This window comes from Astyanax mexicanus, chromosome 25 (genome assembly GCF_023375975.1).
Source record: "Astyanax mexicanus isolate ESR-SI-001 chromosome 25, AstMex3_surface, whole genome shotgun sequence".
Taxonomy (NCBI): Eukaryota; Metazoa; Chordata; class Actinopteri; order Characiformes; family Acestrorhamphidae; genus Astyanax; species Astyanax mexicanus.
Genome location: NC_064432.1, coordinates 17,246,991 through 17,260,363, shown reverse-complemented (window position 1 = coordinate 17,260,363; position 13,373 = coordinate 17,246,991). Strand labels below are relative to the sequence as shown.

The 13,373-nt window shown below is 38.0% G+C and overlaps 1 long non-coding RNA gene across 1 annotated transcript; it reads right to left on the bottom strand.

Moving 5' to 3' along the window:
• Positions 1 to 408: 408 nt before the first annotated feature.
• LOC111195162 (uncharacterized) lies at positions 409 to 12,905 on the bottom strand. Its single transcript, XR_002651499.2, has 3 exons — positions 12,636 to 12,905; positions 1,066 to 1,146; positions 409 to 488 (listed from the first exon to the last, which is right to left on the bottom strand). It is a non-coding gene; the product is annotated as an uncharacterized LOC111195162 (long non-coding RNA).
• Positions 12,906 to 13,373: the final 468 nt, after the last annotated feature.

Below are 13,373 nucleotides of genomic sequence, written 5' to 3'. Positions count from 1 at the left end.
CACAAAACCTTACAGTCTTCAACAGCAAAGCTTCAAACTAATAAATCCCTGGAGAAGCCAGTCTGTGACTACACCCTGATGGTGAGTGAGAGGTGGGCATAGACACCTAGTATGCAAACAGATGTTGCCAGGAGCCAATAGGAAAGTTGTAAGTTTTCCTCAAAATAGCTGTAGAGCTCACAATACTGGAGGTGTAACCAGTCATAAATCAGTATGTGTTTTTACTAATTTAAGAAAATGATATTAGGACAAAAAAATGGTTTGTAAATGAAATGTTAATAACTATCATACTTTTTAATGAAATGCATTTCAGTTCAGGAGGAAGTAGAAACTCAAATATAACTCAACTAAATGATGATATTCTATATCCATTAATGTATGAATAAAAACTGCAGTGCTTACCTGATTCTGCTCCTCATGCTGTGCTCCTCATTTCCGTGAACACAGGTCTCCCTCTCTGATTTTGATTTCCTCTTGACTGGACAGGCCTTTTTTTTAAAATAGATCAGTGAAAAAGTAAATGTATATAAATATTTTAATAGTAGTAAAGTTTTTTACACAGTGAGTTTGTGTTTTAATCAGATAATATTATCAACTGTACATCTGGCTGACACAAAGTGACTGTATGTTGGCCTGGTGCTACAGTGTTCACTCTTGTGGTACCACAGGATTATGCTATCAGTGTTGGCATATTAAAAAAAAAATGAAAATTATTGTTTGATCTGTGTCTGTGATTAAGCTTATGTTTACTAAATAAGTTTAGAATACCAATACCAATTTTTATAAAGTTCTTACATTCCACAACATTTTACATAAATAGGTGAGCAAGTTAAAATATTGTTGTGCCAAACAAATCCTGTTAAAAACATTTAAAAATTTTGGTTTTATTCAACTTAACTCGTTCAAGTTATCATCAAAGGTTGAATAAACATAAATTGTAATGTGTTTGTAATGTGAAAATGATAACTTGACTGATTTATGTTGAGTCATAAAATACAAAAGATTTTAAGATTTGTTTTTCCCGATTTTGTGACAAAAGTTAAGTACAAAGCACCACCTGCATACCTTTCTCTTCTTCTTTTTTTGGAGACTCATCATGCTGAAAGTCAGAATCCGTACGTTCAAGTGATGGCCTCTCTTCAGCATCTATTTATTTAGAACAAAGATAGGCGTACCATCCTTAGCTTGCTGACACAATATGATGTTTGTTGTTAAACATTTTGACCAAATTCATCTGCAAAGCCTTTTGATTAAACAGCATTTGGAAAAAAAAGTCTGTTCTCATGTACCTGTGTGTTATCCCCACGTTACCCGTGCTCCTCTGTGTCTCTTCCCCAGTACTTTTCCACCTGTGTTAATTTGTAGCTCCGCCCCCTAGCCCCAGGTGTTTCCACTTCCTGTGTGTGTTATATAGTCCTCCTGTATCAGTGTTTGCTTGTCGGTCTTTGCACTAACCCCTGTTGTTTTGTCTCTCCGCGTTTCGTCGTTTTTAATAGCCCTTATCCTAGTTTAGTGTTTATCTTCTTGTTTATCTTCTTGTTTATTCTTAGTTTGTTTTTCCTTTTTTCATCTCGTTTATTTCTCAGTTTTTCTTTATTATTTTTCTTGTTCATCGTTTATTTCTTTTTTTCTTTTGTTTTCTTTATCTAGTTTTTAGTCATTAGTTAGTTCCCTTCCGTTAGCCTCCCTTGTTTGTCATTAGTATCTCTTGTTTGTTTAGGTTAATGTTCTCTTGTTTCACTTGTTTATTTGGTTTTGTTTATTTGTTTATTTGTTATTTATTTAATACATTTTCTTATTTACCTGCGATTACGTCCGCTTCCTTTCACCATAGGTTTTGGGTCTGAAACAGGTTTCTAAAATATATAATAAATAAAATATATAATAATAATAATAATAATGATACTACTACTACTACTACTACTACTACTACTACTAATAATAATAATAATAATAGACAAATACGTGCATGGCTTTGTTCAAATAACAGTCCCCAAAGACAAGTTATTTATTCAGGCCTGTCCACATGCATGCTGATATTTTAAATAAAAAACAAATAAAAAAAATTAAAAAGTCTGCAGCGCTAAGCACATGTTTAATTGATTACAGCACCTTTACTGTTATGACAGTCAGGCAGTGTTGTTTGGTTGCTTTAAAGCATAGTTTGTAAATAAGATCATATCTGTAATGTCCAGGTAACATTGTGAGGCTGGATGCAGCAGAAATAGCATTTCAGTTTGGTGTAATCAAGTCGTGTTTATTAGTGTTGTTAACAGATGATAATGAATCTGAAGTAGTCTCTGGTGTCCTCTTAAATAAATAAATATGTTTGTTAGCTATCTAATTAGCTAGGTAAGTTAGCTAGCTATGTTAACTACTTTGTTTCAGTGTGGAATATTTTAGCTACGTAGCTAAAGGTAGCTATCAGCCCAGCTAGCTTGCTTAGCTAAGCTAAGTTATAAGAAATGCAAAAGGCGGGAGTTAAGTTAGTTAGCTCTGCACAGCACTCCTATGTGTTTGTGTTGTGTGTGAAAGCTGGTTAGCTCTGCTGTAATTATAGCTGTAAATAAGGTTAATTAACCTGTTGGAATGCAGGTTTAGCATATGTAACCCAGGTTATAAACCAGAGTAACATAATTCTGTTTAAACTGTTAATTAAATATAATATACATATATATAATTTAATTATTATAATATTATTAAATAGTGTGACTACTAAGCTAATTAAGAAAAGAAATAGTTCGCTATAAATAAATACAGGAATACAAAATAATATTTGTATTTATTTTATTTAGCATTTTTCCTATTGGTTTACACTAAATCCAGCCGGCCAATCGGGTGGCGCTTGGAGAGATGTGGGAGTTCTCATTCACTCTGACGGAGATCCGCGCTCTGTTCACTTCCAGCCAGCAGACGAGACGGAGGGTTCTCCAGCTGCAAAAGAGAGAAAACACAGTTTTAGGGCTAAAATTAAGTGTCGACAGCTTATTTCCTAACTTTATTAACCTGTCGCTGAGCAGGAAGCGCGAGTGGGAGAGTGTTTCGTCGAAGAACGACGAGTTTATTACCCTTTTTACACTGGTGAGCAGAAATGCTAATTTTGTATTGAAATAATATGTAGAAGCTAATGCTAAACCGTATATATACATGTGTGTTTGAGTTTAAATAGTGATTATCTCTATAATATAGTGTTTTATAGTCGGCTTATGGTCAGTTTACATGTTTAATACTGTTACTGTGAACTTACAGTGAAGTTTGAGGGTTATTTTTCCCGTTTTCTGAGAGTTTATAAGAGTTTTGGCGCGAGTTAAGCTGCGTGCTGTAAGCGCATGCGCGAGATTGAGTTTTGGTGCCTAGTGCTGCAAAAATTAACTCTTTGTCATGCTGAATAAGCACTAATATTGTTATTTTTGTGTATAAAAGTTGGAAATATGGTGGTTAAATGCTATTATTCTTTATAAATGCTAGAAATATTGTATATAAGTGAAGTTAAGTGAGTATTATATTCGCTGATGTTACTGTTTATGTGTATTATAATAGATATTATAATAATGTGATAAATATGGCCTTATTATAGGTCAGGTTTTTTTGATCGGACGATCAAGTGGACAAACTATTTGATGGCGAGCCTCCCAGACCCTAACCTAGAGGGTTTTTCTACTTTCCGTGGACTCCCTGTGAACTGATCCTTGTTTTTGAGCTCTGTGAACTGGTAGGAGGAACACTTACCATTGCAAACTCCATGGACTGAATCCATCACCTGTGGAACAAAAGAGCAAAGGACATTAACACTCACACAAACAAACACATTCTGTATTGTTATTGAATTCTAAATTCATTTCTAATTGAGTTAATTATATTGTTACATTGAACATTTTGAATATTTTCCTAAGAATTTATATTTATTTTTCTACCCGGGTTAGAATTATCTATATTCTTTGTTTTATATGTTTTTGTTTTCTTACCTGATTGTAATAAATTGTGAATGCACTTTTCCAATGTCCAACAGTGCCAAGTTGTTTCCTTGAGTAGCTAGTCATCCGAGCTCTGTAGCGATCCTGGTACTCTTCTGATTGGCCCAAGCGTACACCTAATTTAACTACAAACATACTATCTGCATATGTAAACTAATTATATACAAACCTGTTCATAGATTTCTACTATAGCCCTTAAGTATATATTTATTACATATATACATAGATATATATATATACATTTATTTCTTATGTAGGTTACATAAAGAAAGTTTGGCGAGCCAGCCAGGAGCTTGGTTTTAAATACTCAAGAACTTCTTTGCACTGTTGTTTAACAAGGGGTACTTTGCTACGCAATTAAGCTAAGAGTAATGGAGTTTATTGAGAGTAATAGTGTTAAGGTCCCTAACTCGGTCATAGTTAGTGGGTTAACTGGGTCTGATAGAGATGAGGAAGTGTTCACATTCCTAAAAGAGCATGGTTCAATTAACAGAACGCTTAAAATACATGATGCTAGCTCAGAATTACACTCTCAAGTCATAGTAGAGTATAATTACGGTTCTGCTTTGCAAACACTAGAGCCTTTCTTGCCCTACCGTCGTGCACTTACCAGTGATCCTAAAGACATGTGCTGTGTACAAGCACTAGCTGATGTGTACAGCAGTAAACTTACACACAACTATCTTGGTGAACTACAACGTGTAGCTAGGCTAAGTGGGAAAGGGCTTGAAGCAGTTCTTAAAGACGCTTTGGAACAAATAGGTGAACTTGTAGATTCATCTGAAGCTAGTGAGCGTGCTACTGATGTGCAACCTGCGATGCATTCTGACAAGTCTCCAGAGAAGAAAAGGTCTGAAACTTTGTCCCAGAGCTTGTCTGATGTTTCAATGAAGCCTGTCTTAGGTGACTATGAAAGTCGTCTGTCAACATCAAAGTACAAACCTGCATCATTGATTGATTCTTCCACACTTGATCCTGCCACTCTTAATCCACCTGAGGTTCAGAAACTTGTAGTGGAACACATTGTGAGGAGTGACGACAATTCCTTGTATTCTTGTTCACCTGTGAGATTAAGAGCATTTTCTGGGAAAATTCCCAAACCTTATAGTGAAGTGGACTATGATGCTTGGCGCTCTCAAGTCGGACTGATGCTCGACGTTCCATCAGTTCCAGACAGAGAGAAAATAAGAAAAATTCTGGAGAGCTTGCTTCCACCTGCTGCTGATCTTGTTAAGCACATTCCTCTTGAAGCAGAAGCGACTACTTACCTGCAGCTGTTGGATTCAGCTTACGGCACAGTAGAAGACGGAGAAGAGTTGTTTGCTCGATTCATTGGTACACTACAAGATGTAGATGAAAAACCCTCAGTTTATCTTCAGCGTTTGCAATCTGCTTTGAGTCTTGCTGAAAGAGCTGGAGGAGTTCTTACCCGCGATATGAATGTGCATCTTCTCAAACAATTCTGCAGAGGCTGTTGGAACGACAGATTGCTTACAGACCTGCAATTAGAGCACAGGGCGAAAGATCCACCGCCATTCGCTGAATTGCTTCTACTGCTTCGTACAGCAGAGAACAAGCAGGAGACTAAGGTCATCCGGAAGAAACGGCACCTTGCTGGATTCAAACCCAAAGTAACAGTTCAGTCACAATGTATCTGCAACAGCACTGAAGTTAAACCAGTGTCAAATGAAATGAGTGAGTTAAAAAGGGAGTTAGCTCAAATCAAGAGCCAACTAACATCGATCATAGCACAAAGAAAAGACCAAAGAGCTAGTCCAAAGCCTGAACCTAAAACAAAAGGTTCATGGGATCCCTCTGAATCTGCAAAACCTGACCGTGTACAGAAACTAAGTGTTAAACAACCAGTGAAGAAAGATGCTAATGTCAAGCCAAAGCCCTGGTATTGCTTCCAGTGTGGTGAAGACGGGCACATTGTCGCCAACTGTAAAGCTGATGCGAATCCTGCTTTGGTTGCTGCTAAAAGAAAAGAGCTGAAAGAAAAACAAAGAATCTGGGAGTATGAACAGAATCGTTTAAACTAAAATCAGTTTCTGCCAAGGGACAGACAGAAACTGGTACTTATTCTTGTCCCACTAAACGTAGAAACTCCACAAACAGAAAACAAACCTGTTTTCTAAAACAGACACAGACCAAATCTTCCCGTACTATTCCTAAAGGGTTAGTTGGAACAAAGTGTACTGCTGAAGTAAAGATTGGCCAAGTCAAGACTAACTGTCTGTTAGACACTGGGTCGCAAGTGACCACAATATCGCAATCTTTCTTCAACCAGCATCTGCCTAATCTTCAGATCAACTCATTAGGTGATTTACTTGAGGTAGAAGGGGCAAATGGCCAAGCTGTACCCTACCTGGGATATGCAAATTTAAGTATTACTTTTCCAGAAGAATTCACTGGCATGGAAGAAGAAATTCCTACTTTAGTCCTTGTTGTTCCTGATCTGAATACTGAAACACAACCCCAAGTTCTTGTTGGCATGAATACTCTTGATGTCCTGTACATGTCAATCAGTGGAAATATTCCAGAAAGAAATTCCATTTCTTATGGGTACAAAGCTGTCTTGAAAATTCTTGAAGCTAGGCATGAACAACAGCAAAGTCCTACACATGGGTTAGTTAAGCTGCAAGGGAAAACACCCCAAGTCATTTCCGCTGGTGACAGCGTAGTTTTGGATGGTCATATTGTAGCCTGCCAACATAAGCTAGAAACTGTCATGGTTGTGGAGCATCCATCCTGTTCAGTTTTACCTGGAGGAATATTAGTGAAACCTTGCTTGATTAATCTTCCAAGTAGACCGTCCTACAAAGTTCCTGTGATGGTGAAAAACGAGTCTGAGCATGACATTGTGATTCCTCAGCAGAGCATCATTGCTGAATTGAATGCTGTCCATGCTGTCTTACCTTCATCGTCAATTCCAGCTAAAGTCATTTCAGAACATTCCAACTTGACCTTTAACCTTGAAGATTCTCCCATTTCACCTGAGTGGAAAGAAAGGATCACAAGAAAGTTGAACAGTATGCCTGAGGTCTTCGCACAGCATGATCTAGACTACGGAAGAACAGACAAAGTCAAGCACCACATTAAACTGTCAGATGAAACCCCTTTCAAGCACAGAGCAAGACCGATTCATCCTCAAGACCTGGATGCAGTCCGAAAACATCTTCAGGAATTGCTATGTGCTGGTGTAATTGAAGAATCTGAGTCTCCCTTCTCATCTCCTATAGTGGTAGTAAGAAAGAAAAATGGTGAAGTTCGTCTCTGTATTGACTACAGAAAGTTAAATCTTCAAACAGTCAAAGATGCTTATGCCCTTCCTAACATGGAAGAGACATTTTCCACGCTTACAGGTTCCAAATGGTTCTCTGTTTTAGATCTAAAGTCCGGATACTACCAGATAGAGGTTGAGGAGGAGGATAGACCTAAAACCGCCTTTGTGTGTCCACTTGGGTTCTGGCAATTCTCGAGGATGCCGCAAGGGATCACGAACGCACCAAGTACGTTTCAACGACTAATGGACAAGTGTATGAGTGACCTAAATCTGAAAGAGGTTCTTGTTTTTTTGGATGACTTGATTGTCTTTTCTCAGACACTCGAAGAACATGAAAGAAGACTTTTCAAAGTCCTAAACCGTCTAAAAGAGTATGGACTGAAACTTTCACCAAGCAAGTGCAAATTTTTCCAAACCTCTGTCAGGTACTTAGGCCACATTGTGTCCGAGAATGGAGTAGAAACTGATCCTGGTAAAATAGAGGCCCTGAAGACGTGGCCAAGACCAAAAAACTTGAAAGAATTGAGGTCTTTCTTAGGGTTTTCTGGGTATTACCGGCGTTTCATAAAGAACTATTCAAGTCTTGTCAAACCACTTACCGACTTAACCGCTGGTTATCCACCCCTTAAGAAATCCGACCAATCCAAAAATGGTCACAAGCAGTATTATGATCCAAAACAGCCATTTGCTGATCGCTGGACTTCTGACTGTGAAAATTCCTTTCAAATGATCATTGAGAAACTTACTTCTGCACCTGTTCTTGGGTTTGCTGATTCCCAACGTCCATACGTCCTGCATACTGATGCTAGTGCTACAGGATTGGGAGCGGCCTTGTATCAGGAGCAGGAGGGGAGGATGAGAGTCATCGCCTACGCAAGTAGAGGCTTATCACGCAGTGAGTCCAAGTATCCTGCACATAAGTTAGAGTTTTTAGCACTAAAGTGGGCAGTCACAGAAAAGTTTCACGATTATCTGTATGGAGGTCTTTTCACAGTTGTGACAGATAACAACCCGTTGACATACATCCTTACAACAGCCAAAATGGATGCCACCAGTTACAGATGGTTAGCTGCTTTGTCCACATTCCATTTCAGACTCAAATACAGAGCAGGACAAGCAAACTCTGATGCTGATGGTCTCTCTAGACGACCCCATGGTGGGTTAAACAATGATGTTGTCTCTCAAAAGGAGCAAGAGCGAATTGATCAGTTTGTTCACACTCATTTGGATGAAACAGAAGTTTGCATGAGCCCAGATGTTGTGAAAGCACTCTGTGAGAAACATTTCGTTCGACACATTGTGGATGATTACCATCAAGATAGTGACACAGTGGCTCAAATTCATTCCCTAACAGTTCCACCTGGGGCTATACCTGATTGTTTCTTGGACGCAGAACAAAGTGGTTTACCTATCATTCCACCTCTTTCCAATGAGGAAATTCAAAACCATCAAAGAGCAGATCCTTGTTTAAGAGAAGTCATACATCAGTTGGAGGTAGGAGAGACAGTTTCTCCCACTGTTCGAGCTGAAATGCCTCAGATAACCTTTTTCCTGCGACAATGGAACAAGCTGAAATTGCAAGACAATGTTCTATATCGTAAACGTATGGATGGAGACAACTCTGTTTACCAGCTAGTCTTACCTGAGTCCTTAAGGCCTGTCGTACTAAAGAGTTTACATGACGACATGGGTCACATGGGGCTAGAACGAACCCTTAACTTGGTACGGACCAGATTTTATTGGCCAAAGATGGCTGAAGATGTGGAAAAGAAAATAAAAACCTGTGAACGCTGTGTCAGGAGAAAAAGTTTACCAGAAAAGGCTGCACCCTTGGTAAACATTACTTCCACCAGACCGCTAGAACTAGTGTGCATGGATTTTCTATCTCTGGAACCTGACCGGAGTAACACCAGAGACATCCTTGTAATAACTGACCATTTCACCAAGTATGCCATTGCAATCCCCACACCTAACCAGAAAGCCCAGACGGTTGCTAAGTGTCTTTGGGAATCTTTTATTGTTCATTATGGGATTCCTGAGTGCTTACACAGTGACCAAGGTCCCGATTTCGAGTCTCACGTCATAAAGGAGTTATGCCAGATCATGGGAATTCGTAAATCTCGTACAACATCATACCATCCTCGTGGAAATCCTGTTGAACGTTTTAACAGAACACTGTTAAACCTTCTTGGAGTTCTTTCTGAAGAAGACAAGTCCAAATGGAAACAGTTTGTCAAGCCTGTCGTACACGCCTACAATTGTACGAAGAATGATGTAACCGGATTTACTCCCTACGAATTGATGTTTGGGCGACAACCCAAGTTACCTGTAGATTTAGCCTTCAAGTTACCCTTGAGACAAGGTAATCACAAGTCGCATTCCCAATATGTGCGTGAACTACAGCTACGTCTAGATGCAAGTTTCAAACTAGCCAAACAGAATGCAGACAAAGTAGCGCAAGCTAACAAGACAAGATTCGACAAGCATGTTACCGCTTCCAAGCTTGAAGTTGGGGATAGAGTTCTTGTAAGAGCTGTCCGACTTCGTGGTAAACACAAGCTTGCAGACAAGTGGGAACCAGACATTCATGTAGTAGTGAAACAAGTTAGAGATTTGCCAGTCTACACTGTCAAGCCTGAGTCTGCTGATGGTCCTGTAAGGACATTACACAGGGACTTATTTCTACCTTGCAATTTCCTACCTGTACATGGTGAAGAACCAATTGCTTCATGTAGTCCAAGAAAATACAACACTCGTCGCTCTGTTCAACAGGAGTCTGTTATTCCTGAAACAGAAGAAGGAGATGAGATCTTGTCTCAAGATTTCACAGAACTACCAGTGATGCAACCTAGACGTTTTACTACCGTCTATGAGATACCTTCAAGGAGAGGTATACCTGAAAGAAACCAAACTGATGAGTACATACCTGAAAGAAACCAAACTGATGAGTACTTACCTGAAAGAGACCTACTCAACAAAGACTTACCTGAAAAAGACTTACCTGATATTCCCGTCGATGATCCAGTTGTTGAAGATACAACAGACACTAATGATGGAGACCTAACAGTACAACCATCAGAACCTGAATGTACTGAAGGAGTTGAAACACCTGAAGATTCAACTGAATCAGTCGCACTAAGAGCTGACAAACTTATACCAAGTGTTCAAGAAGAAACTGAAAATGAAACCGCTGACATTGCATTGGAAGAAAGACCAAGTAACTCGAGCAAAGATACAAGCTCAAATAACCCTGAGTGTGTTAGACGATCTACGCGTACAACAGAAAGACCTAACCGCTTGCAGTATGCTCAATTGGGAAATCCAATGATTTCTATTGTCCAAGCTTTATTTCATGGGCTGAGCACAGCTTTTACTGACGCTTTAACTGAGTTACCAGACTCTGACCCCTTACCTAGTTTTCCTCAAGAACCTATTACAGTCCAGCCAGTTTATGCCCAGGGACGTGCATAGATTCAGGCAGGGAGGATGTAACCCAGGTTATAAACCAGAGTAACATAATTCTGTTTAAACTGTTAATTAAATATAATATACATATATATAATTTAATTATTATAATATTATTAAATAGTGTGACTACTAAGCTAATTAAGAAAAGAAATAGTTCGCTATAAATAAATACAGGAATACAAAATAATATTTGTATTTATTTTATTTAGCATTTTTCCTATTGGTTTACACTAAATCCAGCCGGCCAATCGGGTGGCGCTTGGAGAGATGTGGGAGTTCTCATTCACTCTGACGGAGATCCGCGCTCTGTTCACTTCCAGCCAGCAGACGAGACGGAGGGTTCTCCAGCTGCAAAAGAGAGAAAACACAGTTTTAGGGCTAAAATTAAGTGTCGACAGCTTATTTCCTAACTTTATTAACCTGTCGCTGAGCAGGAAGCGCGAGTGGGAGAGTGTTTCGTCGAAGAACGACGAGTTTATTACCCTTTTTACACTGGTGAGCAGAAATGCTAATTTTGTATTGAAATAATATGTAGAAGCTAATGCTAAACCGTATATATACATGTGTGTTTGAGTTTAAATAGTGATTATCTCTATAATATAGTGTTTTATAGTCGGCTTATGGTCAGTTTACATGTTTAATACTGTTACTGTGAACTTACAGTGAAGTTTGAGGGTTATTTTTCCCGTTTTCTGAGAGTTTATAAGAGTTTTGGCGCGAGTTAAGCTGCGTGCTGTAAGCGCATGCGCGAGATTGAGTTTTGGCGCCTAGTGCTGCAAAAATTAACTCTTTGTCATGCTGAATAAGCACTAATATTGTTATTTTTGTGTATAAAAGTTGGAAATATGGTGGTTAAATGCTATTATTCTTTATAAATGCTAGAAATATTGTATATAAGTGAAGTTAAGTGAGTATTATATTCGCTGATGTTACTGTTTATGTGTATTATAATAGATATTATAATAATGTGATAAATATGGCCTTATTATAGGTCAGGTTTTTTTGATCGGACGATCAAGTGGACAAACTATTTGATGGCGAGCCTCCCAGACCCTAACCTAGAGGGTTTTTCTACTTTCCGTGGACTCCCTGTGAACTGATCCTTGTTTTTGAGCTCTGTGAACTGGTAGGAGGAACACTTACCATTGCAAACTCCATGGACTGAATCCATCACCTGTGGAACAAAAGAGCAAAGGACATTAACACTCACACAAACAAACACATTCTGTATTGTTATTGAATTCTAAATTCATTTCTAATTGAGTTAATTATATTGTTACATTGAACATTTTGAATATTTTCCTAAGAATTTATATTTATTTTTCTACCCGGGTTAGAATTATCTATATTCTTTGTTTTATATGTTTTTGTTTTCTTACCTGATTGTAATAAATTGTGAATGCACTTTTCCAATGTCCAACAGTGCCAAGTTGTTTCCTTGAGTAGCTAGTCATCCGAGCTCTGTAGCGATCCTGGTACTCTTCTGATTGGCCCAAGCGTACACCTAATTTAACTACAAACATACTATCTGCATATGTAAACTAATTATATACAAACCTGTTCATAGATTTCTACTATAGCCCTTAAGTATATATTTATTACATATATACATAGATATATATATATACATTTATTTCTTATGTAGGTTACACATAGCTAGCTACTTTATGGTTTACAGCAGTAGTAACTTCAGACTGCATTTACATTTAACAAGATACAACCTTATACCGTTTAAACTCTAGAAAGTACGTGTAACGGTATATGAGTTTGTACAGAGAGCAATGCAGTCGTCTAAGGTAGCTAACATGGCTAAGCTAACCTACAAACAAATTGCTAGCATTAGTTAGCTTGGTTTAGCTAACTAAATAAATATGAGTTTATACAGCTGTCTAAACAGATAACCTTACCTGGTCATTGCTTTATTTCCTCTTGTGTTTTCTGTTATGACTGTAAAAAGTCATAAACATCCTCTTCCATGATAAAAGATGAACAGCCAGAGGATAAACAAAACAGGATGTGCTGCTCACCTCTCAGTGCCTGTTTATTTATTTTAAGTATATAAACCTTAAGTTTCCATTACCTGAGGAAATTAATTACTTAAGCGTGTGGCATAAAATTCCTCATACGTTTTACTTAAGTAAAGGAAAACTGTAGTAGTTAGGGGGTTCACTGTAGTGGCTGAGGTTTCACCCCCTAAATTTACTCTGTAACCATGAAAAGGTTGATGTAACCATGATTACAGCTGGTGAGTATTTGGGTTATTAGCCAGTGATGACAACTTAGCAATTTTCTTCCTAGATTTACCAACTTTTCAGACCTATCTAATCAACTACATTTTTATAAAAATTAGTACTTTTTATATTAAATATATTAAATATGTGGTATATTAAATAGTGTGGTGCTCACCACTTAGTATATGGTGCTTACCACTTAGTATACAGTACTCATCACATATTATGTGGAGATCACCATTTAGTAGCCTATGTGGTTTTGTAGTAAGTGGTGCTTAGTATGTGGTGCTCACAACTTAGTATGTGTTTTTAGTATGTGGTGCTCACAACTTAGTTTATGGTGATCACCACTTAGTATGTGTTTTTTAGTATGTGGTGCTCACCACTTAGTATCTAGTGATTTTATATTGTGGT